Raw genomic sequence first — 19,008 nt, forward strand, 5'->3', positions numbered from 1 at the left:
AAATACTTCTGGCCATTTTGGACCTTATATACGGATTTCCTGCAAAATCGGTTCCGGTTATTCCGGGATCCATTTTTCGAAAGTAAACAAATACCGTCAAGTGTTACTTCAACTTTCTTGATTTTTCAAGATGCATTATTAAGGGTCTGTATCAATTGGCGAATTAAAATTAATTTTCACTTAAACTTGACAGTTCGATAATTATTTCCTTAGGAAAACTGTCAAGTTTAAGAGTTGAACTGTCAAATTTAAGTAAAAATTAATTTTAATTCGCCAATTGGTACAGACCCTAAGAGCTGTTTTTGCGTTATCCGATATATTAGCTACTGCGATTAATTCAGGGGCTCCTCCGAAAATTCCTCTAGGAATACCTGTATCGAATATTCCAGGGTTTTCTCAAGGTATTCCTTTATGGATTCATCGAGATATTTCTTCAATGAACTTCTCTTAGGATTGCACCAGGCAGTCCTTATTGGGGTTTCACTAGTAATTTGTGCAGAGATACCTCCTAGGATTCCTCTAGAAATTTTTACTATAATACCTGCCGGAATTCTTTTAAGGAACTTCTGGAAGATTGCTCGAAAGATTACTTTGAACAATCCCAACAAGAGTGTTTGAAGGAATCCCAAGAGAAATCTTTAGAAAAATCCCTATACGAATCTCGGGTAATCCTAGGAATAATTTCTGGAAGAATCACAGCAGGGATTGCTTGAGAAATCCAGCTGGAGTTCATGGAGGAAGGCCAAGATGAGATCCTGGAGGATTTGCATGAGAAATTGATTCGGAAATCTATGGATAAATTGTCTTGGAAAAAAATCTGGAGGAATCATCGGATGGAACTCCTGGAAGTATCTTAGAAAAAACAATTTGGATGATTTTTAAGAAGGATTCTAGGATGAATCATTGTGGAAAACTCAGCAGAACTCCTAAGAGGTATTGCTAGATGAAACTGTACAGGCATTTCAAGATAAACCTCAATAGAAATGCCTGGGAGAATCCAAAGAGAAATGCCTTCAAGAAATACATGGAACAATATCTAGAAAAGTCCCTGAAAGAACCGATAGAGGTATTCTGGAGGAATCCATAGGAAGCCCTGAACAATTCGAGGGGGGATTTCTGAAGGAATCCCAGGAAGATTTCCCGGAAGAGTTCCAGCCAGAGTGCCAGGATAAATTCTTATAGGAATCACCACAAGAATTCCCGGAGTTACCATAGATAGAATTTCTGGAGGAAGAATTTCTGGTAGAACCGCAGGAGGAGTTATTTGAGGAATCCTTGGAGAAGGGCCAAGATGTGTTTCTGCAACAATTCAATGAGGAATTTCTGGAGGGAACTTTGGATGAAATCTCTGGAAGCATTCATGGTTTGAAGCCTTGGAGAAATCCCTGGAAGAACAACCGAAGAAATTTCTGCAAGAATTCCAGGAAGTTCTGGAAGGTCCCAGTAAGAAAACCAGGAGAAAGCTTAAGAGAAATCCGTAGCAAAATTTCTCAAGTAACGCAGTTAGAATTTCTGGGGGAGTAATAATAGATGGAAAAACCGCAGGAAGAATTTCTTGAGGAATCTCAGCTGAAATTTCTGGAGAAAGGCCGCGAAAGCTCCTGGAAGAATCCCATGAGAAATTACTGGAGTAATCTCTGGAGGAATAATCAAATGACCTTCTGGAGCAATCTTATAAATATTGCTATGAATAATTCCAGCAAGAATTCCTAAAGGAATCGCACGACAAATCTCTAGAGAAATCCCTAGAAGCACTCCTGAAGGTAATTCAGTAAAATTTTCTGGAGGAGTCCTAGGAAGAAAGGTAGAACCACAGTTGCAATTGCTTGAGGGAGCTGGAATTTCTGGATTAAATCTCTGCAGACGTTCCTAGAGGATTCACTGGAGGAACTTCTGGAATAATCCCAAAAAGGTTGTCTTGAATGATCCCACCAAGAATTCACTTCTGTGAGTTTGAAGTGAGAATTTGAGGAAGTTGATAACCGAGAGTAGCACAAACGATGCATCGAATACAAGTGATGGTGTCGCCGCCGGGCTGTCAGCGCTGGAAACTTGATGCTAAGCTCTTGCATGCAATTTTCACTGCTAGCACAGAGAACAGACGTCTATCTTTGCTTTCTGCCTTGTGTAAAACTTTGTAACGGTCATATCAGAGTATGCGGTTATGCTCCCGTTGCGTGGCGCTAGCGTCCCATCACTTACATTGTTGTGTTGTCATTTTTGTTTCCAGTGCTCGCCGTTTTTGGCCGTTTGGCGCTCGTGTCGCTTTGTGGGCTAGTATATTTTAACGCTAAACACTGCCATCGTGGAGTCAAATCGTCTTTATAAGTGGGGCAGTCTCCGTTGGTGGCGTTGAGGTACACTTAAACTCTTTACACACAATTTGTACACTGGACATTGGACTACTGGAATCATCCCTAAGAACAATTTGTTTTCTTCTTCACCATGATTTACACTTTACCATACAGCAAATCATTTTCTCCACGGGATTTTTTTCTTCATGTTGCTTGAAATATGGAATTTGGTTTTGTATGAGCCCAATTGTTCTTCTAACTTGCGCAAGCTGCATTTTCCTTTATTTTTCATCCTCGTCGCCAAATGTAGTGTTCTCTTGGTGGTGGTTGGAACAAAAATGATTTATTAGATACAGTAGACGTTCGGTCGGTGCAAACGGTTTAACTGCAATGCTTTCTAACTGCAAGTCCGGTAAGTGCAACAAATTTGCAGTTATCGCACCGCCAAACGTCAAAATGGTGCGCCATGTTAGCCCTAATGAACAGTCGAATGAATTTTTCGTTCATTTTACGTCAATTGACGGTTTGTTGACACTGTCAGGCGTTGCAGTTATCGAATTTTCGTTCGCTAAGTGAAACGTAAACATGTTGCAGTTATCGAACGTCTACTGTACAGCTAAATGTCAATGATACAATTCATGGCTACTACGATCCTACACAACCGCAAGCCGTTTTTCAGTGTAGAGAACGCGAGGAATCGACGCAGTCGGATGTTTGTGAGTAAATGACAGTTTCTTAGAAAGATGATCAACCTTGGAAGAGTAAACCACCAGCTGTGGCGGAGATGGCGCAAGCAATCCAGATCGCAATGGAAAATCCACAGGCAAAACAGCGGCGAACTCAATTTGCGGCATCAGGATCCGCTTCAGGCTCACAACCAAGAAAAAAGTGCGCACGAAAAATGAACTATTAGTATTTTATCCTTCGATTGTAAACCTAGAATAACAAATTATTAAACAATTGAGCTCTACAAATAAAGAACTTGGTTTAAAAAATCCTTCTTCACTCCTTCTCACACCCTCTTTTCCTTCTTCTTCCTTTCTCTTCTCTCTCCCCTCAAACTCTACATATCATATTTTCATATGTTAGGTGCAACAGCTTTAAAGTTATTATGTTCAATAGATATAGGTATAACATTTTGAGGGGATATTATTTTATAGTGTTTTTGTAAATCAAATTTACGCTACGAAAAATATTTTTCCAACATTCTAACAACAAAAATAAAACTCATATTTATGGAAAAATGATGCCTAAGATAGAAGTAAAAGTGCAAGTGTAAAGTGTAAAAGTGACCGAATAAGTAGGGTCTTGTACCATTTGGGCAGGTGTACCTATTTTGGGCACTTGCTGTTATTTCTACGTCCATTTCAAACCGATTGATTTGAATTTTTGTATAGAGTTAGGCACGTATAATATCTAACTCTGTACAAAAATTCAAATCAATCGGTTTGAAATTGACTTAGTTATGGCGGCAAATGCCCAAAATAGGTACACCTAGCCGTATAATATTCTTGATGATGTGAAGAATATTATACGGCTTAAACTAGTTGGATTTTTTCACTTGGGCCAGCGCTATCGCTGGAAATACAATTTACTTATTTTTTGAGCTGTTCCAGTTTAGCTCAGTTTTGTGTGAATCGTACTCATTTTAGAGTAACTTTTTCTTAGCGTGCATACTATTTGGATAATAGGACGGATTGGTGAAGTACTAGATTTGTAGCAATAAGCTGAATTTTAGTATGGTGAGAAGGTCAATTCTCCGTTTCTGCAATGACATTGTGCAAAAAGCGTGGGTATTATTTTTCTTTGCCTAATTTGATGCTGTTTGAACAAAACATTGGGGAACGGTGTTGTTGTTTTCTCCATTTCTTGCAACATAAACAACAAAGTTATCCAAAGTTTTGCAAAAAACAGCATCAAATTAGGCAAGGAATCATAATACCCACTAGTGTGGGACACAAAAAGACATTTTACTCCTGTACACTTTTTGAGTTCCATTTTGGTCCCATATCAACTGTGCAAAATTTCGGATCGATCGGAGAAACTATATTTTAGCGCCAGCCATTTTACGTTTTCATACGATTTAGTATGGGGAAAATCACTTTTTCGAAGAAAAATCGCCACAGGTTGCTCCTTAACGCCTAAAAATAAATCGATGAATGATTTCTGTTGGAAATTTTACGAGGAATCAACCCTCCGAAGACCGCAAAGCGATCTGAGGCATGCGAAAAAAGTTATTGACTGAAAACCGAATGGCATGCAAACGCTGTTTAACATGTAAGGAATAACAATAAATAATAAAATCTCGTCATTTTATCGATCGGGTGAGGCCTAATAACTTTTTCCACGAACGTCGCATCGATTTGCTGTCTTCAGAGGTCTGATTCCTAGTAAAGTTTTCTACAAAAATCATTCGTCGACTTATTTTTAGGGATCTAGGGGTGACTCCTAGCGATTTTTCTTTGCAGGAGTAAAATTTCCCCATAGTAAATCGTATGAAAAACTAAGAATGGCGGGCGCTAAAATATAGTTTTTCCGATCGATCTGAAATTTTGTACAGTTGATATGAGACCAAAGTGGAACTCGAAAAGTATACAGGAACTTGAGTTTTTTCATTTTTTGTATTTTCCCATATAAACCGTGTACCAGGCTAATACCCACGCTTTTTAGACCATTTCATTGCAGAAACGGAGAATTGACCTTCTCACCATACTAAAATTCAGCTCATTACTACAAATCTAGTACTACACCGAACGTGCCTGCGTTCGAAGTTTAGCGCTAAGTCTTGCCTCTATAGAGGTTGCGCGCTACAATAATGGGCTGTAACTATCATTCTAGTGCTACCTACAATGTTAATGACATTTAGAGTATGAATTGTCTAATATACTAAGCAAAATCTATATAAAAATGAATTTCTGTTCGTTTGTCTGTCTGGCCATTATGGATTCGGAAACTTCTTCTTCTTCTTCTTCTTCTTCTTCTTCTTCTTCTTCTTCTTCTTCTTCTTCTTCTTCTTCTTCTTCTTCTTCTTCTTCTTCTTCTTCTTCTTCTTCTTCTTCTTCTTCTTCTTTATGGCTCGACGTTTGCATTGAAACTTGGCCTGCCTCTCTTCAACTTAGTGTTCCTTGAGCACTTCCACAGTTATTAATTGAAGGGCTTTCTTTGCCTGCCAATGCATGAATTTGTACATTGTGTGGCAAGTACAGTGGTACACTATGCCCAGGGAATCGAGAAAATTTTCTCGACCGGAACGGGAATCGAAACTGCCGTCTCCAGATTGGCGATCCATAGCCTTAACCACTAGATTAATTGGAGACCTGAACTATTGAACTGATTGGCTTGAAAATTTGCATGTAGGGTTTTTTTAACCCACGAGCGATCGCGCTGTTGTATTTTGTACAACACGTTGAGAAAATCTCGCTTTTTGGACCTCATTTTCTTCATAGGACAATCGAGTTCAAAATGCTGTGCGCTAGTGTAATACCTCGAAATGTGAGACCTCGAAAATCCTGTTCTGCACCTTTTGATTAAATTTAATCTTATAACCTAGAAATTTAGATTAACAGCAGCGCCGGTGACTCTAATGCATCCGGAAAATAGGTCAAAATTCAAAGCAAATGTAAACAATAACATACTTTTTTTTTCGTTCCAAATTTAAAACGGGCTGCGTAGCACGAGAATCATCACGCGTCATACGGGTGGTTGATTATCAAATTTTGAATGAAGAACTACCGACCACGCATTAATTTCCTAATCTACTATGAAACGCATTACTGATTAGAAAGACTTTCAATTTAAACAATTCATTATCAACAGTACCGGTCAGAAGTTTATGATAATTGTTTGTTTATGCGACGAGTTGCAAAACAATCAGACATTTAACACGATCCATAAATTTAAGTAAATATGTACAAATATTGGTAAATGATCGTATATACACTCACATTAATGAATCACGCAAGGTAAAAATGAAAACAAACACACATTACACATTTATGATGCAACACCTGCAGTCAAAAGTGCAACATGCGAGCATTATAAATTGAACTGTTTTGTTTGTTTTTTTTTTGTGTTTGATCATATTGCATAACCTTGCGCAAATCAGTACGGTGTGAATAATTGATATAATTCTGTGCTTTTGGCGGCTACTGTATGCAAGAATAACATGATGGTATATTTCAAATTTTGATGAAATAAGTCATCATTTTCACTATCGATGTTTCGTCATCGTGACGGATTTTAACAACAAGTATCGTCTTTACGCAAATACTGATCGGAAATATTGTACACAGAATTCAACGCAATTCACTATAATTACGTGTTTGCAATGCTCATTTGAACGTAGTAATTTGAATTGCGTATTTTTGGGATTGTTGTCACTAAGTGTTTGTACTAAGTTCATAGACTTAAGGGTAATCATTTCTAAAAAGTTTGCAACAAATTTAATATACTGCCGTTCTACGCATGTTATATCGGACTAACAGTAAGACAATTAAGCGTAGAATATATGATATACGAATGTATCTATGTATAACATCTCCGAAGGATGATTCCTTATTCCAAATTATTAGATCTAGCGCAACATTTGAAAAGCTATATAGGCAGAATGAGAACATTCACGAAATAGAGAAAAATGCGAAGAAATTGACACGGACACGTTTAATGCTTCTCGTGAGCAATTCGCTCTTTGAAGAAAGCACGACAGCCAAGAACTTGCTGTGACTGAAAACATAGTGACACTAGCCGCTCAACCAAGAAGCCTCCAATCATGATTTGCGTGAGAACCTATTTGAATACAAAGACATGTTAAGATAGACCCTTTGCAAATGTTACACTGTATATGTGTACACACTTAATTTTGATTACCGAGTTCGGTAATTTTTTGACGAGATTAGAACTGCTCAGCACCGAGCTCGTTCAACAAAAATGCATTGTTTACCTTTTCCATACGATTTTGACAGTTGTTTTACTGAACCTCAGTAAAATCGATTACCGAAACTACCGAGATCGTACTGCTGTTCTAATCTCGTCAAAAAAGTACCGAACAGGCAATTCAAAAATAAGTGTGTAGATTAAAAAAACTGGTTTGGTTTCAATTTGAATTGATGGGTTAATAAGTATTATCATATTTTTGAGCCAATGCAAAAAAAAACAAATGTATTGAAATTATAATAAATGCTATTCCAAAGATTTGCAGTGACATGGATTGTCCAAATTTCTTAAGGTAGGATATTCAAGTTCGATACATCTCCATGTAAGTTCTTCATTCTTCTTCACCGTTGGCGATAGTTTGGCATTGTATGCAAACGTTTAAAATGCACCTACGCCTAAAATAAGCCTAATTATTTTATTTTGCGCCGGAATCTATAAATCTACGCAATGGAAAATATATTCTGGAGGAACAAATAATACACTTAGTTGCTGTAGCATGTTACTCTTGATCCCTAGTTATAGTTCAATTTACCTATACGTCTTGTGAAAATCCCATTGTAACCTTGGTAACCTGTGCAAAATTTCAACAACAACAAACAGGTACTCAAACAACGGTAAACCCGATTACCCTATTTGTAGTGAGTGGCTGTAAAATGCTTTAGATAAGCCAGGTATACTGCTTATAGCATCAGGAGCTGAGACGCCATCACCGCGTCGCGTCGTCTTGTCGGCGGTTCCATCGTGCGCATCGACGTCCGAATGACAGCCGGGAAACAATTACACGGCCCCAAACCGACTTATTCGACAAGCAAACATGGCAGGTATGAAGGCCATGATCTTAAATTGCTTATTAGCAGCGAAACTCTATGTCACATTGATAAGAATGTTATCTTTCTTCTGACGCTGCCAACGAATTTGATGGATCGTTTACAAGTGTTTGTAGATCTTAAACAGACCTGAGTATTGACCCACGGCTGTAAAACAAGATTCATATTTGTTTAATCAAGAATAATCACTACTGGCCGGTCAGTGTAGGTGCAGTGTTGTTTAGATACTTATATGCGGTCTTGCACTTGAGCTGATTGGCGAAAGGCAAACGGTGCATTCACTATGACACCTGATTGACCGACTTATATACACGGCACAGTACTAATCTCCTCGAGATGCAGCATCCTCTCCTCGCTAATAGTTCCTAGTAACTTGTTTGCGCATTTGCCAAAGTAGCAGGTTGTGAGGCTACTAACCACCCTTATTGTAGCAGAGACTCCCAAACCATCTCTATCGGCCCATCCATCGACTCATCTATTTATGAAAAAAGTCATACATAAACTTTTCAATTGGTCATATAACCTATATGTTTTCAACAATCATGTACCGCTAAGCATTTGAATAAGCCGCACATCAGACTGTACATAGTATTGTATTAAGCATTTGAACGGCTTGCTGCCCTACATAAGCAGTTCGAATGCATAGTCGCCTTGAACTAGCATAACCTGTGCTACTCAAAAGCTTTTGGCTGTTAATTAGCATTTCAACTGGCACAGTAAAGGCTGGGTATATGTTGCGCAATTCAGAGTTCATTGTGATCCACTAGCCTCTGCACAGCAACTCCTATCCCTACCTCCGCGTGGTACCGGCTGGAAACTATGAGCAACCTTAGGGAAGATCGGGTGCCCAACCCCGGTGGGAACTTTGGTCGTAGGTTGACAAGAAAGAGCGGTTTGAATACCTGAGCGTCTGTTCCCCAGGAGGAGCGGCTCACAACAGCGACTGATCCCCATATTAGGGGCGGCTGATCAACGTCCGAGTGCCAGAAAAGGAGTCTAAGCTCAACTGTGCACTATGGTCCTCTGGAAAGTAGGAGGTTGGTGTCAGACCTTACGAGCCAGCCGTATAAAAACATAGTAACGGAAAATCAGCAACATCATAGGAGATCTAAACGCTCAGATAGACAAACAGAAGCTGAAACAGCAGACCCGCCTCCTTCGGGAGAAAAAGCGCCGCCTGGAAGAAGCGGAGTGTGAAGAAATCTCCCACGCTCTGAGGGAAGTTAAGGATGCCATTCATCAGCTCAAAGTCAACAAAGCAGCTGGTAAGGATGGTATCATAGCTGAACTCATCATGATAGGCCCAGAAAAGTTGGCCACCTGTCTGCACCGGCTGACAGTCAGGATCTGGGAAACCGAACAGCTACCGGAGGAGTGGAAGGAAGGGGTAATCTGCCCCATTCACAAGAAAAATTACCATTTGGAATGAGAGAACTTCAGAGCGTGCACTATTTTGAATACTGCCAACAAAGTGCTATTCCAGATAGATCATCTTCCGTCGTCTATCATTTAAAACGAATGAGTTTATGGAAAGTTATAAAGCTGGCTTCTTTGACGACCGGTCGACAACGGACCAGATCTTCATCGTACGGAAAATCCTCCAGAAATGCCGTGAATACCAGGTCCCAACGCATCACCTGCCCACCGACTTCTAAGCGGCATACGACAGTAACGACATCGCAGAGCTATGGAGAATCATGGACGAAAACGGCTGACTAGACTGATTAAAGCATAGATGGACGGTGTGCAAAACTGCGTAAGGGTTTCGGTTGAACTATCCAGTTCATTCGAATCTCGCCGGGAACTGCGACAAGGTGGCGGACTCTCATGCCTACTCTTCAACATCGCTCTGGAAGGTGTGATGCGACAGCTGGGTAACTATTTCCACATAATCCGGTCAATTTGTGTGTTTTGCGGGCGACATTGACATAATCGCCAGACAATTTGGAACGGTGGCAGAGCTGTACAGCCGCCTAAAACGCGAAGCAGCAAAGGTCGGACTGATGATGAATGCCTCAAAAACAAAGTACATGGTGGTATGCGGAATCGAACACGATCGGATCCGTCTGGGTAGTAATGTTACGATAGACGGGGATACCTTCGACTTGGTGGAGGAATTGATCTACCTCGAATCCTTACTGACGGCTGACAACAACGTGAGTCGTGAAATTCGAAGGCGCATCATTAGCAGAAGTCGGGCCTACTACGGGCTCCAGAAGAAGCTGCGGTCTAAAAAGATTCACCCACGCACCAAATGCACCATGTAAAAAAATGTCGGTGTATGGCCGGTTGACCTACGGACACGTGACATGGAACATGCTCGAGGAGGACCTGCAAGCACTCGGAGTTTTCGAGCGATACTATGGACGATCTTCGGTGGCGTGCAAGAGAATGGTGTGTGGCGGAGAAGGATGAACCACGAGCTCGCTGCATTTTACGGCGTACCCAGCATTCAGAAGGTGGCCAAAGCCGGAAGGATACGGTGGGCAGGGCATGTTGCAAGAATGCTGGACAACAACCCTGCAAAGCTGGTGTTTGCAACTGATCCGGTTGGCACAAGAAGGCGTGGAGCGCAGAGAATATGATGGGCGGACCAGGTGGATGGAGAGCGGCAGCCACAAACCGAGTATTGTGGCGAACTATTGTTGATTATGTCTTATCTTAATGATGTTGAACAAATAAATGTATGTATGTACGTTCGTCGCAACGTGCTCGCCTGCATCTGCGCAGTACGTGAAAAATCTAAATGCCAGGAACATCAGCAGCAATACCCAAGAGCCGTGGAAGGAATATTGAAAAGCCATTATGTCGACGATTATCTCGACAGCTTTGGCAGCGAATGCGAAGTGGAGAAGGTTTCAGCAGAAGTGCGACATCATAACGGCGGTTTTCATCATTGCAATCAGAAGTCGAACAGCAAAAGGGTTATGGCAGCACTCGGAGAAACAACCCAAGAAGACAAAAAAAACTGTATCTGGAATCGGATGAACAAGTTGAACGCGTGTTCGGGATGCTTTGGTCTTCAAGTACAGACGAGTTGAGTTTCTCCACCTGCATGAGAAAAGACGTCAGGCAGCTCTAGGATAGCGGTATTCATCGAACGAAACGGCAGGTGCTCCGATGAGTCATGTCATTGTTGACTTTTGGCATTCTTCGTTATGCACGGGAAGGTGCTGATTCAGGAATTGTGGCGAGCTAGGACGGAATGGGACGAAGCAGTAAGTGACGCAATATTTGAATACTATTGCGATGCTATTTTCTATGAGCAGCAGAACAAACGTACAAAGATGCCCAAATTCACGTTTTCGTGGACGCCAGCGAGATAGCGTAGTCGTGTGTACAGCTTATAATCGAACGGCTATTGGAGATGAATTGTTCACCTGTGTTTTGGTCTCTGGAAAATCCAAGGTTGCTCCGCTTAAACCGATGTCTATTCCAAGATTAGATCTGCAAGCATGTGTCCTCGGTGTACGTTTGCTGAAATTTGTCCAGGATAATTACCCTATCGTTTTCTCCAATAGACGGATCCTACTGTCTCTGGACAGATTCAACGATAGCGAGAGCGTGGATTAGCTCGGACCTGAGGCGCTGCAAACCCATCGTAGCCCATAGAGTCGATGAAATTATGGAGACCACGAAAGTTAATGAATGACAGTGGGTTCCATCCAAGCTCAACCCAGCAGATGAGGCAACCAAGTGGGACCGTGGACCTTACTTCAGTCCGGAAAGCCAGTGGGTCTACGGGCCAGAATTCCTACGACAGTCAGAAGAATCGTGGCCTACAAGAGCCAGTACCATCAAGTCTACAAATTAAGATATCAGACCTTCAGTATTGTTCCATTTTGCTTTCGTTCTGACACTGGATCTCCGTCGTTTTTCGTCATGAAATAGGATGCTACGCACTGTAGCCTACGAATTACGATTTATCTTCAACGTCGCAAAACCGGCTCAAAGGCTCCGTGGTCCACTTTCATAAGCTGAGTTGTTCAGCGCAGAATGAACGATTTTGAAGTAACTTTTTCAAGTTGATACCTGCTCTTGATGAATTTGGATTATTGCGACAGCGAAGCCGTATTGTTGCTGCGAAGAACAAGACCTACGATACCCGGTTTCCGATAATTCTACCTGCGAAGCACCGTGCTGTCAACCTTTTGGTTCAAGACTATCTCGCCGCTACCAGCATAGCAACAACGAAACCATTATTGTCAACGAGTTCTCTCAACACTACGCCATTTCGAGCTTACGTAGAATCGTGAAGAAGGTCGCATATAGCTGCCAGATGTGCAAGATTCGCAAGATTCGCTCTTGCAATCCACCAATGGCTGCACTTCATCCTGGCCGTGCAGATGAATGTCCGTCCGTTCAGCTGTGTTGATCTGGATTATTTTGGGCCACGCCTAATGAAAGTAGGACGCTCAAACGTGAAGAGGTGGATTGCTCTCTTTACGTGTTTCACGGTACGAGCCATACATCCTGAAATAGCGTATAGCTTGTCAACAGCATCCCGTATTTCTTGGCTACAACGGTTCATCGGTCGTCGAGGATCGCTGATAGAAATACTTTCAGGGGGCGGAACGCATATTACGGGAGCAGATCGACAAAGAACTGTCCACGACATTCCTCCTGGAGCTCCATATATGGGGGGGGGGGTGCTTAGGAAAGGCTGGTACGGTATGGCAAGGTGGCCATGAATGATGCCTATGCAGAGGGGAAATTAATGAATGAGGAACTACAAACGCTGATTGTTGAAGTCCAGAGTATTATTAATTCGAGGCCTATGACCTACTTGCCGTTGGACTCTGAGGAGTCTGAAGCTTTGACACCCAATCACTTCCTTTTGGGTACCTCTAGTGGAGCAGAACAGGGTGATGTCAACATTTGGGAACCGCAGAAATATCTTCGAACAATCCAACGTCAGCTCAATAAGTTTTGGCAGCGTTTCCTGGCAATCTTCCAATTAACAGGAGACAGCTGAAATGGTTTGAAGAAACCAGTCTCTTGAAAGTGGGTGATCTTGTCCTGGTCGCGGACGGTGCCTGACGCAGTGAATGGGCACGAGGAAAGGTTACGCAGATCTTCTGATGGCCGAGTTCACCAAGCGACCGTTCAAACACAACAGGGAATATACAGACGATCGACAGCTAGGCTGGCTGGACTCGACGTACAGTCGAGTCTTTTATTAGACGCTGCCACCCACTTTACGCCCATCGCAATTTCTCAGCTGTCTTGTACCCAATCCAGCTGATTTTTTTTCTATAGACTCTTCTTCTTCTTCTTCTTCTTTGTGGCTCTACGCCCCCACTGGGACTTGGCCTGCCTCGCTTCAACTTAGTGTTCTTTGAGCACTTCCACAGTTATTAATTGAAGGGCTTCCTTTGTCTGCCTTTGCATGAAGAATTTGTATATTGTGAGGCAAGTACAATGGATACACTATGCCCAGGAAGTCGAGAAAATTTCCCCGACCGGAACGGGAATCGAACCCGCCGTCTCCGGATTGGCGATCCAAAGCCTTAACCACTAGGCTAACTGGAGACCCCCTAGAAGTACTATAGACTGATCACATACAAAAAAATGAACAAAATTTGTTAGAAAACAGCCTGGAAAACGCGGCGGGCGTAAAGTAGGGTGCAGCGTTTAATAAGAGATCCGACTGTACGTGAACAAGGTGCAACAACAGGACTCGAAGGGGGGCACCAGGGGGAGACTGTTGCCGGTACCGTCGAGATGGGCACCATATCCCAAACGGTTCAACCACTTCAGTGACAAACCGTCACTGTTGTTATGATATCAAGGGAAGGGGGTAAAAACAAAACGAAAACTACAGAGACACAACATGAAATTTGCTACTCATGCTATCTCGTACTATAGTTTACTATTCTACCTTAAAATTACGAATTTGTGCTTAAGACTAGTGTTGTTTCCAGCTAACAAACTAATGAAGGTAAAACTATTGAATTGCATGCAAAAACTACTTACTAAATGTTAAAATTATCTATACTATTCAGGCACGAAAACTAACCTAAAAACTAGTTGGACAGTGCAATAGAAGGGTCCAGAATTGTAAGGAAATGTAAGATAACTTAGTAACATTACTTAAACATTGAACTAAAATTAACTATATTCACAGTTCTGAAGGGAGCAATTAGCTGCGAAAATCAGTGGTCATCCTTTCTTTCCTGTCGTTTATAAAACTCTACTAGATGATTCGCCAGAAATTCATTCATATTTTCCTCCGGGAATTATTCCAGATGTTCCCAACAGATATTTTCATCCAGAATTTAAGATATTTTTCAACAGCTCGAGAATACTTCTCAAAAGTACCACTGAGATTTTGTTTAGATAATTCCCCGAGAATTCTTCCAGAAATGCAGAAGTTCGTCTGGAAATTCTTTTACACATGTAATACTAGTTCCTCCTAGTATACTTCAAGGGTTACTTAAAAAATCGTCTACACGGTCCCTTCATTTGTCCCCAAATGATGGTTCGGGAATTCATCCAGTAGTTCTTATATGATTTTTTTTCAGTAATTGCTCCATCAATTCTAGAAATTCCACTAGAAATGTGTACAGAAATTCCTTGACGAATTCTTCCAGAAGTTTCTTCGACAATCCTATTAAAAGTTTCTCGGTAAATGCTACACAGTTCCTTCAAAAATTCTTGAAGAATTTTCCCCCGCGAATCCCTCCGCAAATTCCTTCCAGAATATCATCCAGAAGTTCCTTTTATATTAGTCCTGAAGTTTTCCCGATTTTTTTTTTCGAATGTATTCATACGGCATGTTCCGTAAGGAATTCTTCCAGAATAATTACAAGGATACGCATTCAAGAACTTTCTTTGTTTTTTTTTGCTATACGATCTTTGGAAATTCTTCCAGATGTTTCAACGATACTATTTCAAGAATTTCCTCCGATAGCTCTGCCTGGAATTCATTTGAATGTTCTTCCAGAAGTTCCTATAGAAGTTCTTCAGGGAATTATTCTTCCAATTTTTTTCCACGATTTCTTCAGTAAATTCTTATAGAAGTTCCTCAGAAAATTCTTCCAGATGATCTTGCGAGAATTTTTCATCTCGCAGATCATCCTCTAGGAATTCTAGGAACTCTTTCAGAAATTCTTCAAGATCTTTCAGAAATTGCTCCACAGAATCGTCGGATTTTTTTCCGGAAATTCTCCCAAAAGTTCCCAAGGAAATACTTCAAAATTGCTTCAACATTTTTTTTTCTTGTCGCGTATCTGAGTCACTGCGACCAGTTGTTATGGCTTCTCCAAGAATTCATAGAAGTTCGCCCGAAATCCTTGCTGCAACATTTCCAGATATGAACTTTTTTTGCATCAACGGAAATCATTTGATGCCTAAATTTTACTATGCGATGAATACGGAAATCTAGAAATATTCACATTATTTATATTAGCTCCATAATGTGTACTCAAATAAGAGTAATCTTGTTACGTTTGTAAATTGTTGTGAACATTTTGTCAGTTTATTTTGTATGTTATACTAAGGTTTGTACATCTATCCCTGAATTTTAATGTGCATTTGTAGTGCTCCAAACTTTTAAGGAGTGATCCAGTACAAGACACACAAGCCGTCCCCTAGCACGGACATCAAATTGTAGACGGTCTTGTGTTGTTGACCGAATCGAGATGCCCCCTTAGGATTAGAAATTCCTAGACCAAAACAAGCTTTGAATGCCGCAACAGATGCTGCGAACTAAAAGGCGAACTGCCAAACAAAATCCAATTCTAGGATGACTGATGGACCAAGAATAATTATGAAACCTCGTCATCCTGGCATTGGACTTCGTTATCTGTTTAGATAACTGGGCACAATTTATGTCATGTGTTGCATGTTTGCGTTTTGTACATTTGTAACGTTCCATTTTGTTTTTCGTATCTAAGTTCCCAGACGTGGGGCCCGATGCGGAAAATAAAATGCGCATTTGTAGGGTTCTACTAGCAGTTGTCTACATTGTGGTACCCATCGGGAGCACAATGCATTTGTAGTGTTCCGCAAAACTTTTTTTGTTACAATCTAAATCATAATTCTATAAACTTGAGAATCGCTGCTCCAGTAGTAACCAACAGCAGCACACATCGATTGGCACTAAGAGAGCATCTACTATCAACATCACGCGGGCTTGCTCGGTTCGGTGTGATGTTGTTCATCCGCAGTACCTCAACTACAAACGATTGACTAGCTAGTACCTGTGCGCTGCGATGGGAGCTTTCACGCTTCGTGCCAAATGCAACCGACGGCAGTTTAAATTTGGTTGTCGTTCCGATCGGTCGGTTCAGTCGTCGCTGGTTCACTAATCCGTTGACATGTGGTTCTTCTACGGAATTATCCTGTACTGAGCACCACCGGACGACGCAAAACTGGGTGCTGATTCCCCGTGCCGCTATTGTGCTACCAATTGAAGAGTGAGACACTTAGGACGGCTTTGTGGGACGATTTTTGGCGAGAAAAGGAATTTTGATCTTTTGAAGTGGTTTTGTGTTAACACAATCATAATAAGTTTTCCAAAATAAGTGATTCATACTGCGAAAGTGAATTTGGGTTAAACGGTGCCACGCCGTTACTGTGATGGTGAAAAGTATTATTTTGTGAACGAAATCAACCGAAGATATTTACAGAAGAAACAGTTACTACAATCCAGTGGTCACAGATCAGGCAACTTCCAGACTACGACGAAGGTGGTAGCAACCACACGATTCCCACAACAAAATGATGTGAGTTTCATGGAAACAAAACAAAACACCTGAACATTTTGTTCTAAACATTTCTGTCACCACCTGTATTAACAACCATTCATCCTCATACAGATTAACACTCACTACAGATCACTACTAGAAATACGTTGAAATTGCTTTGTTTTACTGTGCACAGTGTGTTCTTAGAGTTTTGGTACAATATGAACTTTCCGTTAAGTTTCATTGTATGGACTTACAAATATATTTTACAAAAAATCTTCCAAAAAATATTCAAATGAGCACCCAGAAATCCTGACGATCCATAAAAATGATATATTGAGCAAAGTGACTCAGATCACCTAAAGCAAATCGGCATCTTTGTAATTAAATTTAAATTTACAAAATCTCAAAAAGCTATTATTAAAAATCTTACCCATTAGAGGGTTACTTCTCAACTGTTAGAACCCGTGTAGCTTAATTGTATGTGTTCGAGATGAGAAATTCAAATTAAAACAACCAAACGTTTGATAAGCTCACTATTACCTACATTTGCAATTCATAACAACTGTGAATTGTAATGTATTGTATACTTAATCAGGCTTATTACGTCCAATCACTTACCGGTGTCACGATAGTTGTGTAATCTACACACTAAGATCAGCTCGGTATTTTTCGCATCTTTTTACTGAGTTCTCAACATCAGATTTAACTCGGTACGCTCGGTTATTTCTTTTGCGGATATTCCGTTAATGAGTTACCGAGCTCAGCTAATAAACTGTCAAAAGTTACTGATGCACGGTAAATATCGTTACTGGTGAACGGTAAATACGATTACCGAGTGTACCGAGATAAATCCGCTGTGGAAAACTCAGTAAAAAATGAAAAAAATACTGAACTCAGTGAAAAAATTACTGAGCTGGAACATTTGAATCTTAGTGTGTACACAAAAAAACACATCTTAATTCACTCATTTCTGAGCTAAAGTGGGACAACTCAAAAAAATAGTAATTCGCTGGCTTTAGCACTTGAAGTTGAGTAAATTCAAATACGGCTTCAACTAATGGACTTCAGCTCCAGGTCCAGCACTAGCGCAGGAGATGCGATTTACTCATTTTATAAGTTGTCCCAGTTTATAACAGATTTGTGTGAATCTTGCTCATTTTTTGGTATTATGAATTCAGTTGGAAATCAAAAAACTTTTTTTTTTGAGAAAATATTTTTGCTAATAATTAACAATTATTGTTGGTTGTTTACAACACACATCGGAAGTGCCGAATATGATAGTGCATCATTGAACGCACTACACCCGGTACTGAAAAAAAGTGTCGCTAGTCAAAACATCGCTATTCGGTTTGGTGCTGGCGCCATAATAACCTTTTCTTAGCGTGTGCGGCAATTGACTCCGGGTGTACAATCTCAATTTTAAAATTATAATTCAAACCCTACATAAGTCAAAGACTAAGTTTTTACTGTCTCATATTCTCAAAAACAGGGATTTTTAGAGTTTTTTTAAAAACGATTGTACATGAAAAGATTTTTTTTTAATTTACATTACCGACCAAATCAAATTAACTTCATTGAGATATTCTACAGTACTTGCTAGAAGTATTTTTCATTGAAATTATTAAGATGATGCTTTTATAGTTCATGTAATTTTTGTTTTCAGATAATATTTCTTTGCAAGACTAAAACCACAGACAAACAGACATACTACTCAAATCGTCGCACGATTTAACGCGAAATGAACGCGACGCTGATCAATGTTTACATAAAATGACTCCAAGATGAACCTTCATTCATGTTTTATGCATGGATGTCGTCACGGGGGAGGCGTCACCTGCTAAATAGGATACGGCAAGATGACGTCACGAATGAACCTTTGGTTCATTCTCGTTCGTCCCTTCCTTTTCTCTCCCACACGAATTTTGACATTTACCGGTGGTTTGTTTTGATTCCCATTCGTTGCCGTTCTTTTCTCTCTCGGGGAGAAAATTGAGGTTAAATTTCGATGCAAAACTCTATTGTTACATCGCGCCGAGGGAAACAGCACCTGCAAATGAATGCTTCGGATTGAGAATTTTTGATGGTGCTAGTGAGATGCCAAACGATGTTTTTGAAACAAATTTCTTCTAAGTCTGTTTGTCTGTGCTTGTCTTATTTGTAGTATAAAATATAATCTTTCTTAACTTTCCGGCACCCGCTGAATTAGTTGCTATTATTACTGACATTTATCTTCTTTTAATCCTATAAGCTTTTATTAGAATT

At 40.5% G+C, this 19,008-nt stretch overlaps 1 protein-coding gene across 1 annotated transcript in view; it reads left to right on the plus strand.

Moving 5' to 3' along the window:
• Window positions 1-19,008, plus strand: part of LOC109431412 (scoloptoxin SSD14) — a 114,321-nt gene that overhangs the window by 18,378 nt on the left and 76,935 nt on the right. The gene's annotated exons all lie outside the window — the stretch shown is intronic.

Source organism: Aedes albopictus, chromosome 1, assembly GCF_035046485.1.
Source record: "Aedes albopictus strain Foshan chromosome 1, AalbF5, whole genome shotgun sequence".
Lineage (NCBI taxonomy): Eukaryota > Metazoa > Arthropoda > Insecta > Diptera > Culicidae > Aedes > Aedes albopictus.